This window comes from Trichosurus vulpecula, chromosome 3, assembly GCF_011100635.1.
Source record: "Trichosurus vulpecula isolate mTriVul1 chromosome 3, mTriVul1.pri, whole genome shotgun sequence".
NCBI lineage: Eukaryota > Metazoa > Chordata > Mammalia > Diprotodontia > Phalangeridae > Trichosurus > Trichosurus vulpecula.
In genome coordinates, this window is record NC_050575.1 from 105,854,688 (window position 1) to 105,868,856 (window position 14,169).

Here is a 14,169-nt window from a genome sequence, read left to right on the forward strand (position 1 = left end):
AGATAAAGAAACTGACACCTAAGGAAGCGACTCATATAATAAGTGTTAGATTTGAACCCAGGTTCTCTGAATCCAGAGCCCAGTGCCCTTTTTCCACTGAACCACAGGCTTGGCTAAAATAATCACAAAAAGACTTTTCTCACCACAGGCCTCATTAGGTATTGTTTTAAAGTCAACCCTTATAACAGTCTGAATTTTTTCTTAGAATTTTCTCAAAATGGGAAAAATAGGTCCTTAAACCATATGGGTTTGTCCGGTACCCGCTGAGGGAGGGGTTAAAACAGATATGGTGGGGTTTGAGTGGAGAATAGACTGGACATTCCCCACATTCCATTCCTGGCAAGAATGTGGAGGGAATGCCATGATTATATGCCCCTCACCCTTTAGCTTCTAAACCTAAGGGACTTGCTGATCACTGCCCCTACCGTGCCTTTGATGACCCAGCTACCTCCTTTGTCTCAAAATCCCAAAGGCCCTGAGCTGTCTTCATAGACTCCTTAGACCGTAAAGGGACTTTGAGGAGCAGTTTATTCCATCCCCTGCCTTCGGAAGTATCCCTAACCCCTCCCGAGAAGTGGGGCATTGGGCAGAGAGCCAGATGCTATGGCAGTCTCCTGCATCTCAGGTGATAACTAGAACCACGGTGAGAGACTACACTTCCCCAGCTGGCCACTGGAGAGCAGGTCAGAAGCAGCCTCCTCCCCTCTACTCCCACCCTCCACCTCTCCAGTGGATAGGGCCAAAGAGAATCACAGCTCTGGTTTTGTTTTTGTTTGTTTGAGGTTAAATGCTTTCTTTTTTTTTTTTGGAGGGGGGAAGGCCGGGCAATTGGGGTTAAGTGACTTGCCCAAGGTCATACAGCTAGTTCGTGTCAAGTGTCTGAGGCTGTATTTGAACTCAGGTCCTCCTGACTCCAGGGCTGGTGCTCTACTCACTGCGCCACCTAGCTGCCCCTAAATGCTTTCTTAAAAGCTGAACATTGAGCATCAATATAGTCAAATAAAATTGTTCATCACTATTTACGCTGGAATTAATTCCAACACATAAAGCATCAAATCAACTTTTCAGTCACTCTATGGCCTTATTAGGATTTTTTTTTTGGCCCATTCAATCTCATTTTTCTTCTTATGTGGTCTTGGTTAATGTACTCCATTTTCCTTCTTTGGCTTTTTTCACTTTGCTTTATTTCACAGAAGTCTTTTCCAGATTTCTTTGTGTATTTCTCATTTGACAGTCTTAATTGCATTAAAATATCCAATTATATTATTGTGCCACAATTTATTCAACCATTACCTCGCTAATGGGCATTTAGGTTGCTTTCATTTTTTTAAAAATTACATACAATGCTGTGATGAAAATCTTTGAACAGGTAGCTCTTTTTTGATATTTTTTTAAAAATAAGACTCTCCGAGAATATCCCCAACAATGGAATTATTGGGTCAAAGGGTATGATTTTGTAATGTTTATTCAACCACCCAGTCCTTTACCATGGTGAGGCCTAAAAGTGCCCCAAGCCAGCAAGCTTTGCTCTTCCAAGCTGTAGGTTCACAGGTGTCTAAGCTTGAAGGGATCTTACAGCAAGTCCAGACCCCTCATTTTGCTGATTAAGTTAACCCAGCCCCACCACGGAGAAGTCAATTGCTCAAGTAAGTCCTGATAGTAGTTGACTGAGCTGGGATTCCAGCCCAGGTCTTCTGATCTCAAGTTCATTGTTCTGTGCCATGCTGCCCTGGACACGTCTGGCTCTCCTAAAGAAGCAGCTCTCAAAGAGGAAGGATTTCCTACAGAGTTCTCAAGAAATACTGTGCTGGCCATGAGAACTGACTCAACTCCCAGGCACCCAGGGCTTATGTGGAAGATCTATTAGCCTAACCTGGTGGATAGAGGTCTCACCAGGGACTCAAGTGCTTCTTCTGACTTATAGTGCAATTTATGAGGGGCAAAGCAGGAGGAAAGGGTGGGAAGGGTAGGTAGGATGCAGGACTGGATGTCCAAAGGCGTCTGTGACCTTTGGCAAGTCATTTCACCTTTCTTAGCCTCAAAGGAGTAGATTAAATGACCTCTAGCACTACTTCTAGCTCTGTCATTCTGTGTGCTTCAGTTTCCCTATTCATCTCGCAGGGAGATGAGTGACTGCTTTTTCTTATCTCACAGGGACTGAGTTGGTGTTCTCTGAGATGTTTACAAGAAAGACATCAATAAAATCAAACCTTCTTTTAGTCTTAATTTGCTGCTGTCAGAGGAGAGTACCCTGGATTCCATGGTGAAGGAGAGGGGAAAGGACATAAGCCTTGTTCTGGGGTTTGTGCATGCATGCGTGTGTGCATGCGTGTGTATGTGTATGTGTTGGTGGAAGGGGGAGAGAGAGTTCCCACAATGGGAGTTGAAATGGAGATCAACTCAAATCACCACCTATTTATCACACACCTACTGTGTGCCAGGCACCATGCTAAATACGGGGGATAAAAAGAAAGACAAAAAAACAGCCCCTGCTGTCAAGGAGATCACAATTTAATGGGAGGGAGGCAACATGCAAACAACTCTGTACAATGTCATTGTCGTTCCTCCTTCCTTCTCAAAGAGGAACAATGACATCACGAGGGTGACCATGTGAGCGTGAATTGGATTGAAGCGAGGCAGAGTGTCGCAAAGTCACAACTGGAGAGAAAGGAAAGCAATAGGATCAAGGAGGACCAGGAATGGCCTCTTACAGAAGGTGGAGTTTGAACTGAGACTTAAGGGAAGCCAGGAGACAAAGATGAAGAGGGAGAAAGTTACAAAGTGTGGGGGACAGCCAGCAAAAATACACCAAGATGAGAGATGGAGAAGCAGCGAGGAGGCACAGTGGACAGAGCACGGGGCTTAGAATCAGGAAGACATCTTCCTGAGATCAAATCTGGTCTCAGACACGTATTAGCTGTGTGACCCTGGGCAAGTCACTTCACCTTGTTTGCCTCAGTTTCCTCATTTGTAAAATGAGCTGGACAAGAAAATGGCAAACCACTCCAGAATCTCCGCCAAGAAAAACCCCAAATGGGGTCACAAAGAGTCAGACATGACTCAACAACAAGGAGATGATAAACAGGCCAGCGTTACTGAGTCAAAGAGTATGTTGAAAAGAGTAAGACATAAGAAGACAGGTAGAACAGGAAGGTACCAGATTTATGATGGGATTTAAAAGAATTTTATATTTGATCCTAGAGGCAATAGGGAGCTACAGAAGTTCATTGGATAGGGGAGTACATGGTCAGATCTGTGATTTAGGAAAGTCACTTTAATAGCTGAATGGAGGATTTACTGGAGTAGGGAGAGACTTAAGGCGGGATGATCAACCAGAGGGATATTAGCGTGGGAAGGAGACGATAAGGGATGTGGGAGAGAGAACGTTGAGTTGAGATGTTTTGTTAGATTGTAGTTTGTAAAGGAGAGCCCTGTGAAATTAGCTTGGAGAGGAACGTCAGGGCCTATTGTTCTTCCAAGTAGACTGTGAGCTGCTGTGCCATAGGAACTGTCTTATATCTTCTACCAGGAGGCCTAGCCCAGGGCCTTGCTCTATGGATGTTTCTTGATTTAACCAACACTCAAGGTACTGCCAGTTATCTCAAGAGGTACCTTGAAATTCTAAATGGAAAAATGAAACAATATCCTTAAGGAGAAATGCATTGAATTCTTTTTTCATTAAATCAAAAACAACCAAAACTGTGTGTGGTGGTGGTGGGGTGGGGGCTGAGATGGAGTGGTGAATCCGTCCCCAGATACTCGCTTTGCCAAGCTGTTGTTGGTGGCTGGGCCTCAATATGAAATAATAGGGGTATCCCACATCCTCACTGACAGTTGTTAGGTCCGTTACCCAGAGCTCCTAAACCAGTGACTCAGCTAGGGAACAAGACCACATCTTTCCCTCTTGGGCAGGATGGAGGAATGTGTGTTACAAGTCATCTTTCTGGGAAGACAGTTGCTGCTCCTGGACACCAGAGGGCAGTGTTTCCCCTTTGGGTTTTTTGTTAGGGTTTTTTTTGTTTTGTTTTGTTTTGTTTTTTATCTTCAATATCACTTCCATCTATACAAGGATTAGAAGAAACTTCAGAAACCATCTAGCACAATCCCTCTCCACCATCACAGCCACCCCCCCCCCCCCACCACCACCCATCACACACCCTTTTACAGAGAGAGGGAAATGACTCATATTCTCACAGGCACTAAGAAGCAAAGTCAGAATTTGAATCCAAGCTGATTGACTCCACAACTTATATCCTTTGTCTCCATTCTTCCCCCTCCAATCCTTCCTATATATAACTGCGAAAGCCATTTTCTTATAGTACGGGTCCTTCATTCAAAAGCAAACATTTATTGGCTTCCTGTCACCTAGTCTAGGATAAAATGCGAACCCCTCAGCTCTCCACAATGTGGATCCCACCTATCTTTCCAGATTTATTTTGTATTAATCTACTTCATACCCTCTGTTCCAGCCAAACTGAGGGACTGTTTGTTCCCCAAACTTGGCATGCCATCTCCCCCCTATCTCCCTGTCTTCCCACCTGCTGTTCCTAGGGTTTGGAATGCCTCCACTCCTCAGCTCATGTGCCCATATTCAAAACCCTGGTAGACTCAGACCAATGGGGGCAATTTCCTTTCATTTTAGTAAAATGAATTCAATATATTTTCCTTTAAGTCCTTTTTTTGAATTTTAAAGACACTTTTTGAGTTAACTAACCTTGTCTTGGACATCACTGTCTTGTGATCAATCTTTTATTTAACAAACAGTTCTGGAGCAAGGCCTACAATTTTATGGGGCAGGCCATGTAGGGTATTGGAAAGAAAACTAGATTTGGAATCCCTGGCTCAATTTTTCCCACCTCTCACTCACTGACTACTTACTACCTATATGAAATAGCTGCTTTTCCATCTATCTATCAGATGAGAAGGTTGGACTAGACTATGTCTATGTCTTTTTAAGCTGTAACTACAAAATGGAAATAAGGCCTTTGGCCCACAGTGTGGAGGGTGTGCTGCTTCTCCTATAGGACCACCTTTCTCATGTGGCGTAGTGGTCCTGGGTCATCACCCACAGGGTCCCGTCATCATAGTGCCCCTCTTTCAGGGTCTTCCTTCCTTCTCCAACCCCCAAGTGGCTAGTCAGGCTTTTCCCAATGTAATTGTACCTGCCCAGAACACATTGACAAATTATATTCTATGCCACGTCCATTGTGCACCTTAACCCTTCCTCATCTTGCCCCGCGGAACTGAATTTGCTTCAGGCACTGGAATTTCTAGTTTTAGCACTGTTTTTCAGCTCTGAGTCTTATGCTGTCTTCTGGGGTGGGGGGAATTCAGGAAGAAAGGAGAGGCAAGAAGCCAGTGCATCACATCTTCTTGTGTACACCACACGGGAGAAGCCAACTGGGACTGCATCTTTTGAGTTCTCTGTATTCTTTCTTTTCCCTCCACCCCTCAGCTCCAGTCCCCCGGGCCTCAATTCTGTGATATTTATGCCATCCTTGTTTTCAGACTCGGCTCTTGCTCTCCATGCCCAGGCTAACCCTCCTCCCCCAGCCTCATCTTCCCTCCAGGGAGCCTTCTGGAACCCCTTCCTGGTGCCAGCCTTTGTGTGAATGCGGGCAGTGGTGGAAAGTAAGAGACTGATAAGAGGGGCAGGAGCCAGGCACTGGGCAAACCAGCCTGGGGCCAACTTCCCACACTGCTCGGCCTAGCAGGACAGAGAGGAGAGGGACAGAGTCCTGCCAACTGCAGCTTGTCCCCAGCTGCCCCCGCAGCCCTGCCAGCCCAGCCCTCTTCTGGGCTCCTCTCCCTTGAAGAGAGCATGCACAGCGCCTGCTGGCTAAGGTTTCATCATTGCTTTTCCTTCCAAAATCATTTTCACTTCAAACGAGAAAGAAGTTGGGAGTCCAGTTTGGATCGGGTGGGGTAACAAAAATGAGGGAGGGGACGGAGGGAGGAGAGGATGTCCACATATGCCTTCCCTGCATTTCTCTGTCCCACATTTGGGACATGAACCAGGAAATTCCACCCTTGAGGGGTACAGGCCAGAAAGAGGGTGTGGCCTAGAGGGGCCCTTACAGTGAGCCAGGGCATGTGGCTTCAATTCCTGCCTCCCCCACTGACTTATTTTAACCATGTCCTGCCCCAGCCCTGTGCCTTGGCCCCCTCCCTTGTAAAACAGAGACACTGGAAGAGCAGAGGCATTTCCGGGCTGGCTCAGAACCTTTGGACTGTCCAGCCCAGCATTCTGGTTGCCAGTGGTGATCCCCGGGGGATATGCCGTCTTTGAGATCCATCTTAAAGGTAAGGCATGGCCAATATCTCTTAGAAGTCACTTATAGATGTTTTTCATGATTTCACATGTATAATTAATACCATATTTCTTGGATGGGGGAGGGGCTGGAGAGAATTTAGAATTCAATTTTTTTTAATATTAAAAATAAAGGATATTTTTAAAAGAAAGGAAAAAATCATTTGTGATTATGGCATTTGTTAATTTCCCTAAACACGTTCTGAATTCATTTCTCTGTGTGTTTGTGTGAAGGCCTACTAGGTCAGTCTTGTCAGGATGCCAGACTAAGGCCGTCAAAGGAGTAAGTACTTGTTCTGTGTATTCAGGTAACTCAGAAGCTGACTGTCTGATTTTAGCTGGCCCATGCAATATGGGTAGGCCTTACCGGCCTCAATCAAAGTGGCTTTGCTGGAAGGTTGGATGAGAAAAGGGCCTAACGACAAAAGCAAACGTTTATGAAGGGCCCAATGCCACAGGCACTATGCTAGGCCCTGGAAATACCAAGACAGAGACTTTAATAATCCCTGCCCTCAATAAACTTCCACTGTCCTGGGAGTATATAACATGAACCTAGGAAGTGAACACAGGAGGGAAAAGGAACGTGAACAACTAGCAGGATCAGAGAAGACTTCCTGGAGGAGGTGGCATGTTACCTTTAGTCCTTAAATGAAGATAAAGATTCTGGGAGGTGGATCTGGAGAAAGAGCATTCTGGGCCAGGGGGGAATTCAGGGAGGTTGGGAGGTAGAACATTCAAACAGCAGCCAACTGCTGTTTAAATTAATAGGAATATAGTCCATTTAATAGGAATATAGAGTAATATGAAATAAGGCTGCAAAGGCATGCTTATGAAATAAAGTTAGAGCTGAAAGGGTATGCTGGAAGCAAATTGTGGAGGGCTTGAAATGCCAAGCTAAGCATCATAGATATTTTTAATATACTATTTTTTCCAATTACATGTAAAGATAATTTTCAACATTCATTTTTTATAAGATTCTGAGTTCCAAATTTTTTCTCCCTCCCTTCCTCCCATCCCTCCTCCCCAAGACAGTAAGCAATCTGGTAGAGGTTATACATGTGCAATCATGTTAAACATATTTCCACATTAGTGATGTTGTGAAAGAAGAAACAGAACAAAAGGGAAAAACCACCAAAAAAACCCCCAAAGGTGAAAATAATAGCATCATAGATTTTGAACTAGAAGAGGCCTCAGTGGTTGTCTAGTCTAACTCCTTCATTTTACAGGTGAGAAAATTGAGACCCAGAGATATTAAGTGACTTGCCTGAAGTCACGAGGCATTTAATGTCAGATGTTTATACTTTATCTTAGAGGCAATAGGGAGCCACCGAACATTTCTGAGCAAAGGAATGACATGGTCAAACCTGTGCCTTAGCAAAGATTATTTTGGCAGGACATCATGGCAGATTCCTATAACTTTACTACTGGGGAGGCTGAAGGTAATGGATGACTTGAGCTCTGAAGTTCTGAGCTGTGGTAGGGCTAAAGCTGATTGAGAGTCTGCACTAAGTCTGGTACAAGTTTGGTGAGCTCCTGGGAGTATGGGGGCCACCAGGCTATCTAAGGAGGCCTTGATCAGAAACGGATCAGGTTGGGGGTCAGCTAGGTGGCACAGTGAGTAGAGCACCGGCCCTGAGTCAGGAGGACCTGAGTTCAAATCCAACCTCAGACACTTGACACATCTACTAACTGTGTGGCCTTGGGCAAGTCACTTAACCCTAATTGCCCTGCCTTCCCTCCTCCAAAAAAGAAAAAAAAATAGATAAGGTTAAAGCTTTTGTGGATCTGTGAGTGGCCACTGCATTTCTAATCTGGGCTAGTTAAAGAGACCCAGTCTCCCCTTCTACACCACCAACCCCTCACCAAAAAAAGAGAAGTACCTGGGACCTGTTGCAGGCTGGATTGAGGCTAAAGTCAGGGAGTCGATAATCAATAATTAATCATTAAGGGCCCACTGTGTTCCAGGAACTGTGCTAAGTTCTGAGGACACAAAGAAAAGCAAAAGACAGTCCTCATTCTGAAGGAACTCACACTCTAACAGGCTTGGAGGCAGGAAGTCCTGAATAGCCCAGGAATATCTTCCTTTGGTTCCATATACTCTTGGGAATCCACAAGGCCCTCTATCCTATCAGGTGTTGATACATTCTTCTTTGTCTGGCAATATTTGTTCATAGATATCTGAAGAGCTGATCTGATCTGAAAGCAATAGAATTCTCTTTTGTTATTAATATCTTCCCAACGGGTTTATCTACTTGTGTTCAAGGTCTTTAACTGAGTTCTCTTCTTGCTGAGATCTTTAATAGTTCCAGAATTTTTTTTTCTTCTTATGGTCCCTGATAACCCACTTTCTGACTTCTTCCCCTTTGATGGCAATTTTCCTGGGCACTGGATCTCAGAGCCATCTCAATCTCCTCCCACACTGGGCAATTCATAGTTCACTGGCTTAGGTCTCTGCCTCCAGTTACTTCTGGGAGGACAGAACTTGTCCCCGCTAGCTTCTGGGCTCTTTCTCTCTTTCTCTCTCTCTCTCCCTCCCTCTCTCTCTCTCTCTCTCTCTCTCTCTCTCTCTCTCTCTCTCTCTCTCTCTCTCTCTCTCTCTCTCTCTCTCTCTCTCTCTCTCTCTCTCTGGCTTAGTGGAGTGCTAAATAGCCACACACATGTCCCTCTATTCCTTAGTTCTCTAATTCAACTCTGTTGGAGCACAAAGCTCTGATATGCTGCAGTCACAGTCTGGGCACATTTGTGCTATTTGGAACTCGTGGGCAATGGAAGAAAGGGGAGTAAAATGTAGAGTTGAATTCTGTTGCAAATCCATGGGTCACCTAGGGCGGCCTTGATCATGTGGTAGGTGGGAAGGGAAGGAGTGCTTAGTGAGTGCCTTAGGGACCAACAATTAGTCTTCTCTGCCATTCCTTTGTTGAATTGTTACCTTGTGTGTCCTAGAGACCATGGAGACAGCTGAAGCTGCTTTATCTCTGGTACATAATTCCTCTTTTGGAGAGATTTGAGAGATCACAAGGATCGGAAAAAAATGTCTCGTCTGCCATCCTGTTCAGTCACGTGATTTTAGAAGCCCTGAGCCTGAATCCTTCCTCAGTCACTTCTTAGCTGTGTGTCCCTCAGAACGTTACTTTACCTTCCTCAGCCTCATTTACCTCATATGCTAAGTAGGAATAATAAAAGCGTCAATTTTATAGGATTGTGAGGAATCAAATGAGATGGTCCGCGTAAAACACTTTGCCAGCCTCAAAGGGCAACATAAATGCTAAAAATAGAATCATTACCATGGGTTAGAGAGAGGAGAGACTAAAAGCAGAGGATATAAATAGGAGGCTATTATAATAATACTGTCGTGGTTGCTCCTTTGTTTTCCAAGAGAACCAATGACTTCATGGGGTGATGTCTTGACTCACTTGTGAATTGGGTTTAAGTGAGGCAGAGTTGTGCAAAGTCGTCAACCTCGCTTTCCTCCAGAGTCGTCAAAGTCCAGTGGAGGGACAAAAGCCAAGATGACTGGGGATGGTGATGTCCGAGCCAGTTCTAAGCACTCCGCAGCGCCTGCTTCAGTTGCCTTCATGGCCATTGGAACAAATTGTTCCCATTCCGCTGGGGGAAGTCTTCCCATGCTTGGGGTGGACATCCCCCTAATTTGCCTCTGCATGTGAAGCTTGCCAATTACCCTTAACCTGGTTTAGCCTGTTTGCTGAGATGGTTTTGCTAGGGTGTGGCCTCTGCACATGCTGCAGCTTCTTGGAGCCACAGGTAAGAGTTGAGTGACAGGTGACACCAAAGGTGGGTCAGCAGCCCTCACACCAGAGATGCTAGTCCTCCCTGAGCACCCCATACAGCCCCATAATATAGGTAAGAGGTGATGGAGATCTGATGTCAAGTGGGAGCTGTGTGAGTAGAAAGAAGGGGATGGATCTGAGAGATTGGGTAATTATCTGGATTCCTTCCCTTTTTCCCCTCCCTTCAACTTTGACCCCTCTGGCCCCAGTCCTCATAGATTTATCTCATATTTGCTAAGACTTAGCTTTTGTTCTCCATCCTGAGGCCAAGTCTCCTCCTCCAGCTTCAATTATTATCAACAGGATCTGACAACTAATGGGACATGTGGATTAGGAAGAGGGAAAGAGTCAAGGTTGACTCTGAGATTGCAAGCTGGGGGACTGAGAGGCTAAAGGTGCCCTCAACATATTTAGCGAAGCTTGGAGGAGGGGCGGACTTTGGAGGGGATATGTTGAGTTTGGGATACCAATGGGATATTCAGGTAGAAATGCTAACAAGCAAATGATAATGGAAAATTAGAGTTCAGAAGAGAGATTAGGGATGGATACCTAAATTTGAGAGTCGTCTTCATAGAGAAGATTATTGAACTTAGGAGAAATGATGAAACCACTGAGAGAGTATATATAGAAAGAAAAGGACCCAAGTCAGACGCATGGTGAATACCCGCATGTAGGGCTTGGAAGGTAGATGATAGTTCATTCAGAGTGGTAATTTCATCCTCAGGAAAAAAGACTGAGAAGGAACATTCAGACAGACATGAGAAAATCCAGGAGATAACAATGTCACAGGGGCCAAGGAAGAGGGAATACCTAGAAGATGGCAATTGACCATAAGTTGCAAAGAGCTCAAGGTGGTTACGTGAATATTATGATCAGAGAGAATAACTTCAGAATTTAAGATCACAGAGATAGCCCAGTTGGGGGTGAAGGCAAAATTTAAGGCAGGGCTGTCCAACCTTAGGTTTTTATTGAAACAATAGACAATATATTTTGATTTGCCATTTTAGTGAGAGCTCTGCAGTGGCTCAGCTTCGTTTACTAAAGCATTTATGTAAATTTCAAGGCTTGTAGGCGGGTAGCACAAATCTCACTGGACAGCCCTGATCTAAGGTATCACGTGCATATAATAAATGCTTAATAAATGTTCATTGATTGAGTCATTGCAGATAGCTGAGGTTTAGGTCATATCATTTGAGCATTTTGGTGAACTGGGAGGTCTGGATGTTTGAGGGGACATTAAGATGCAGATTGAAGCCCCCAAATATAAGGGTAGAGGTTGAAGTGGAAAGGAAGACTGTGAGGTAGGTACCAAACTCTTTGAGAAAGTAGGGGGTGATTCAACAGCCTGTGGATTATGGCAACAAAGATCCGGGCCCGGTAATATAGATGGATAAAGTAAATTTAAAAGGAGGAAAAAGTTACAGAGATACTGGCAGAGGGAAGATCTGGAAGTGGCAGTGAAGATTAAGACACAGGCCTGCTCCTTCTCCAGGCCCAAGGACAACAAGCCCAGAAGAATAATGTAGTGTCTTCTAAAGAGAGACAGGAAGGGAGCTTGGATGAAGGGGAATTTATTAACTATGAGGCAGAGATTCTGGAGGGTGTGATCAAAGGGGTGGGTAGAGATTGGTAGGCACTGGGGAAAAGGGCTGAGCTAGATGGGGAGGAGAGTGTAGGAAGACCCCCTGGCCCAGACAAAGGCATTCTGGTAGCATTCCCCCTAACTCTGCATTATAGCTGGGCTGGGACACTGGTGGTGGAGACTCCTGGAAGAGTATTGGGGTAATTCTATAATTGATCAATGAGCAATAATTAAATGCCTACTATGTACCAGGCCCTGTGTTAAATGCTGGGGATACAAAGACAGCAATGAAACAGTCTCTGCCCTCAAGCAGTTTACATTCTAACCAGGAGAGACAACCTATTCATATAAAGGCACATAGAAAATATATGGAAAATAAACACAAGGTAGTTTGGGAGGGAGAGCAGATCAGAAATAAGTTTAAGCAGAAGATGGGGCTTGGGTTGAGTTTTGGAGGAAACTTTGGATTCAAAGAGAATTGCATCACCAATATCAGGATGAACAGCAAAAGAAATTACCAGGCACCCCTCGCTTAGAGCTGAGGAGAAATGTGGGGAATGTAGCAGGAGGGATGTGACAGAGCCAGAAGAGAGACCACAGAAGCCTTGGTAGGAGAGTTGTAATGGGACCTCTTTCTATTTCTACTGCCACTTCCCTAAAAAAGGCCTCATTACCACTTTCCTGGACCATTCCAAGAGAGTCTCCTTCTAAGTCTCCCATTCATTCTCTCTCACCTCTAATCCAGCCTTTATGCTAGAATAATCTTTTTCATGAGCAGCTAGGTGGCACAGAGGATAGAGCACGGGGCCTGGAGTCAGGAACACTCATCTTCCTGAATTCAAATCTGATACAAGTACTCAGACACTTACTAGCTATGTGACCCTGAGCAAGTCACTTAACCCTGTTGGCCTCGGTTTCCTTATCTGTAAAATGCACTGGAGAAGGAAATGGCAAACCACTCTAGTGTCTCTGCTAAGATAACCCCAAATGGGGGTCACAGAGTCAGCTGTGACCGAAAACACTGAACAATAACAATAATCTTCCATCTTTCTACCCTACACTCTGACCAGACCACTACTCATTGCCATCCAATGAGTACTGAAATTTCCTGTTTCCACGCCTTTGCTTATGTTGTTTCCTATTCTGGGAATGGCCTTCCTCCTCTTCTTCTTTTACTTTTGAATTCCTGTCCATGTTTTAAAGCCCCCTCAAAGGCCACCTCCTCCATGAAATCTTCCCTGCTCCCTCTATCAGTCACAATCTAACCTAGGCACTTTGTTGTATAGCTTTCTAATTCACTTAACATATTTATTATCTCTTACTAGACTGTGAGCATAAGGGCACTACTTAAATTCTGTATCTTCCCTAGTACCTAGCATATGGTAGATACTTAAAAGATGTTTATAGAATGAATGAATAAATGCTAGGTGGTGTCATGGATGGACTGCTGTAAAGAAGATCTAAGTTCGAATCCTACCTTAGACAGTTACTAGCTGTGTGAGTCTAATCATGGCTCAACCTCAGTTTCCTCATCTGTATGTAACTTTTTCACCTAACCCTGAAGCATTTCATATAGGGGAGAAGGGAGAGCCAGTAAGTAGTGATCCAGGTCTAAGGTGATAAGAACTTTGAACTAGGGTGGTGACAAGGGAACACAATAGAAAGGATGGATGCAAAAAGACAGTGGAAAGGAAAAAGCCATGGGAAGTGGTGGGTTGATTGAATGTTTAAGACAAAATTATGAACCTGAGCTCCTAGAAAATAATGATACCACCGAGAGAAATGAAGGAGTTGGGAGAAGTTTGGGGTAAGGAAATAATGAATTTGGTTTTAGGTATGTTGGCTACTGGCAGAAAAGCCGGGCATTGCTGCACTAAAATCATTGATCTAAAGCTGACAGGGACCTCAGCCACACTGTCCGCCTCCAGATTTGCGAGGCCTTGGTGTGGAGGTGACAGTGGAAGCCATGGGAGTGGATGAGATTACCAGGGGAGAGAATGTAAAGAGCAGAAGGACAAGGGCATGTCCTCACCTTCCCTCTGGCTCCAGATGTGGCACGGCCCAGCTCAGGTACAATGAGCTCCTGGAATGATTCAGTAAAGCCCATATGAGCCCTGAAAGGAAGCATTGTGTGCCATGAAGGTCAATTCCCAGGGAAGAAAACTGAAACCCTCTTGGGGACCAGTGGGCAGGCGCCTGAAGCCAGCAGCCCATACCCCCACAGTCTTTGCACATAGTAACCATTCAATAAATATTTGTTCAGGGACTGAAGCCTTTCCTGTCTGCCCTAGGACACCCCTGCCCCACCCCACTTCCATTATCCCCAGTGTCTAGCATCTTCAGTCTCCCTCTTTAGTGGCCCCTTTCCCATTGCCTACAGACACACCCAATTCTCCCCATTTTGAAAAGAACCTCCCTTTTTGTCTTCCCTTTCTTGCAAGCAGACTTCTCACACAAGAACTATCTTGGCTCCACTTCCAGGCCATTAC